Source organism: Rattus rattus, chromosome 4, assembly GCF_011064425.1.
Source record: "Rattus rattus isolate New Zealand chromosome 4, Rrattus_CSIRO_v1, whole genome shotgun sequence".
NCBI lineage: Eukaryota > Metazoa > Chordata > Mammalia > Rodentia > Muridae > Rattus > Rattus rattus.
In genome coordinates this window covers 16,250,420-16,254,796 of record NC_046157.1, presented here as the reverse complement: position 1 = coordinate 16,254,796, position 4,377 = coordinate 16,250,420, and positions in this window count along the sequence as shown.

The following is a 4,377-nucleotide window of genomic DNA, read 5'->3' as shown; positions in this document are numbered from 1 at the left end:
ACTTGAACTGAAAAAGGTTTTATTTTCACTCCCGTCTGCTGTAGATTCAGGATCTCGGTGTCCCTGCCCAATGTCTCCCATCATTCTATTTATTTCTGGGACCCCAAGAGCATCTTAGACATGCTCTGTGTCTGCTCCCTCGGCTTCTCTCCACTCTGCTACGCCAAGGTGCTCAGCCCCAGAACAAGTCTCTTCTCGGACCTGAGCTGAAGGAAAAGAAGGATTGAAAGCTCCCACTGCAACCCTGGCTTCTTAAGGGTAGCATCATGCAAGGCCAGGGCCAGCCTGAGCGAGACGGTGTTCCTAAGTTTTGCCTGCCGCATGCTGCATGCCGCATACCTCGCTTGCCTAACGGAGTCTTAGCCTGGCTTCTACAGGCATTTCCTGCCTAGTAAATGACTCACTCAGCCTTGTCAGATATCTTTATCAAAACCTGCTTCCAGGAAAGCTGTGTGCATAACTACAAGTCCCGTGTTGGATAAGCAGCGACTATAACACCAGGACCACAGGTCAGTGTGATCTTATGACGACGTGGAAGTGGCGAGCAAGGGAGGACATCAGAACTCCGTGTCCAGCAGCTGATCGACTTTGGAAAATTTTAATTTTGGAGCCTTTGTCTGTGTGTCAGTTAAAGGCTGTATCAACAACACATCTTTCCTGTGGTAGCTGTGACGAGATGAGAACCTTATTTAATAGCACTCAATAAGTAATGGCTTCCCAGGGGCTGAAGACACGGCTTAGCAATTAAGAGGCTGGACTGCTGTTGTAGAGGATTGGAGCCTGGTTCTCAGCACCTACACTGGGTGGCTTGTAACTGCCTGGAACTCTAGCCCTCGAGGCATCAGATCCCTTTGTCCTTGGCAGGAACCTGTATTCATGTGCACATACCCACGCATAGACACACAAATATACACATAATTAAAAAATAAAATAGTCACTGGGTATGATGAGGCACACCTTTAATCCCAGCATTCAGGAAGCAGAGACACATGGGTTTCTATGAGTTTAAGAGCAGTCTGGTCTACAGAGTGAATTCTAGTCCATCCAGAGCTACATTTTGAGATCCTGTCTCAAAACAAAACAAAACAATAAAAAAGTTTTCCACCTAAGAAGGATGCAGGTGGGAAGAACTTTGAGAGTACGGTTAGGAGTAAGGGTAGTTCTGATAGTTTGTATATGCTCAGCTCAGAGAGTGGCACTATTAGAAGGTGTGGCCCTGTTGGAGTTAGGTGTGTCACTGTGGGTGTGGGCTTAAGATCCTCATCCTAACTGCCTGGAAGCCAGTCTTCTCCTAGCACTTTAGATAAAGATGTAGAACTCTCAGCTCCTCCTACACCATGCCTGCCTGGATGCCATCATGTTCCCACCTTGATGATAATGGACTGAACCTCTGAACCTGTAAGCCTGACCCAATTAAAGGTTGCCCTTATAAGAGTTGCCTTGGTCATGATGTCTGTTCACAGCAGTAAAACCCTACGACGCTAGGGAAGACAGGCTTTCAAAGATATCACTACACATGTACTTACTTGTTCTTTTGTTTTGTTTTTGTTTTTTCAAGACAGGGTTTCTCTGTGTAGCTTCAGCTGTTCTCTCTCTATAGACCAGGCTGGCCTCAAACTTACAGAGATCCATCTGCCTTTGCCTCCCAAGTACTAAGATCAAAGGCATTGGCCACCACCGCCCAAAATGAGCAGTTTTCTTATTTATTTTGTACTTAATTGTGATACTAAAGTGTTTGTACTTTTACGCTACTGAATTTTAACGTCTTCAGTATATTGCTTCTCAGTCGACAATGTGAATCTATTTAAGTAGCCAAAATTGAACAAATAGGTCTCTGTGCTATAAACTTAACTAAGTAAAATTATATGGGAGAACTCAGTGTTTTTGATGCATTTGCCATAATAAAACATCATGTCCAGAAGGAAGTGTGTGTGTGTGTGTGTGTGTGTGTGTGTTGCTGGGTGGTGGTGCTGGGATGTTTCATTGTAAGTTTACAGTTCATCATGAGGGGAAGTCAGGACAGGAATTCAAGCAGGATCCTGGAGGCAGGAACTGAAGCCATGGAGGGGTGTTGCCTACTGACTTGCTCCCCATGGCTTGCTCAGCCTGCTTTCTTATGCCACCCAAGGCCATCTGCCCAGGAGTGGCCCCACCCACAGTGGGCTGGACCCTCCCATGTCAATCATCAATTAAGAACACACCCACAGACTTGTCTACCGGCCAATCTGATGGAGGTATTTTTTCATTTGAGGTTCCCTCTGCTCAAATGGCTCTTGTTTATGTCATGTCATGCTGACAAACGCCAACCAGGACACTCAGGAAATCAGCTGAATTTGGGAGACACAGACTCTGGGGCGATTACATTTCCTTTTCTTCCCTCTGCCCTTTTCTTCCTCCCTTTGTTCTTTTACTTCCCCCTCTATTAGCAGTTGCCGTTTCAGTGCTGACCGAGTTTTCTGTTTTCCTCCAGGTTCTCTGTGTATGGGAAGGCTCATTTGAGGGTCACATGCATGGGATCAGCATGGTAACCACTTTGTTCCCAACACACATGGATTTCCTTGAGAGCTCCTTGGTTGGAGTCCGTGCTACTTTTCAAAAATTCTCTTGCTGTCTTCATGATTACTTTAAAGATATGTCTATCAGATGGAAGGACATGTGGCCATGAAGCCTGCAGAGAAAGTTTAGACTCGATGCACTTGCTGGAGTTGCACGGCTTATCCCCGTTATTTCCACCCCCACTCGTCCAAAACGAGATTTTTTTTCTCTAGGCACAGGTAAGGTTTTGTGTTGTAGATAGCCTTTTTTAAAAACAAAACAAAACAAAACATTTACTTATTAAATGCAAGTACACTGTAGCTGTTCTCAGACACACCAGAAGAGGGCATCAGATCCCATTACAGATGGTTGTGAGCCACCATGTGGTTGCTGGGAATTGAACTCAGGACCTCTAGAAGAGCAGTTAGTCAGTAGTTACCACTGAGCCATCTCTCCAATCCTGCAGATAGCTTTTTGATACCCTTCCTTAGTTCTGGGGTTGGGTGGTACTGCCAGACCCCTCCCAGCTTCCCTTGAATCCATGGATAAAACACACACACACACACAGTTGTTAATTTTCAACTCGCCTTCTGGGCACAATTGCTGGGAGCTTCTATCTTCTGCCTAGAAAAGCATGTCCTTATCAATACTCTTAACCCCGCTCCTTCCACCTGCCCTAACTTTAGTTGGTCAGGTGAATCTAGTCCCTGTAAACATCCCTGACCACTTGCCTACAGAAACGGCCACAGCCCACCTCTCCTCTAGAGACCTCACATGGTTGCCTGGTTCTCATCTCTCCAAAGCACGGAGAACTTCCTCTCTCCTCCCTTGTGTCCCCCTTCCCTCCAGGGACCCAGAAGTCCCACCTGTACCTTCGCCCATGGCTTTCTTTACAAGCAGATCAAGAACCAATTGGAGGGGATTGGGGATTTAGCTCAGTGGTAGAGCGCTTGCCTAGGAAGCGCAAGGCCCTGGGTTCCGTCCCCAGCTCCGGAAAAAAGAACCAAAAAAAAAAAAAAAAACCAGTTGAGAACAGGACCTTAGCATCACAACTGCTCCTGCACCTTTGTAAGGCAGAAGTGGTAAGCAGATTACTCAGGGCAAGTTCCCCAGAGAAGGGCAATGCCTCCTGGACCACATATCACTTCCTCCCTATGCATTCTGCTCTGTAAATGTCACAAAATTGTTTTAGAGAACATAGATGTTTCTAACCACAGATGCAATTATTCTTTCCCACGAGGTTTGTGAGTACCCAGGACTGTAGAGTAAGAAAAAGGTAGCCGGAAAAATAATGATCTAGCTGTTGACCCCATTTTCAGCCACAGTAGTTGGGAGGCGTGAGGTTTTTGTCAATTGCACGTCTGTCTCTCAGCTTGACTTAGAGCTGCAGAAATCTCCAACTAGGAAGCCAGTGATAGGTTGGAAAGGCCCTGGCTGGAGTTCTAGCTTCAACTAGGCCACATTGAGCTCTACATGGCACAATGCTTTCCGGTCCTGAGCCTTGGCTCCTTCATTCCAACAGTGAGAACGGCATCTAGGACACTCCTTCTTGGCTCCAATGGGAGATAGTACAAAAAGCAATCTACAGCTGGGGAGATTACTCATAAAGTAGCTGCTGGGCAACCATGAAGATCTGAGTCTTGGCACTGGGTAAGCAGAGACAGGTGGGTTCCTGAGGCTCACTGGCGGCCGGTATAGCTGAATAGATGGACTCCAGGTTCCATGAGAAAGCCCATCTAAAAAACTGTTGACAGAGAAGAGCTGAGGGAGCGCCTGACGTCAATATCTACAGGGAAGTGCACATATGTGCACTTGCACCAGCACATATGCTTGCACGAGTGT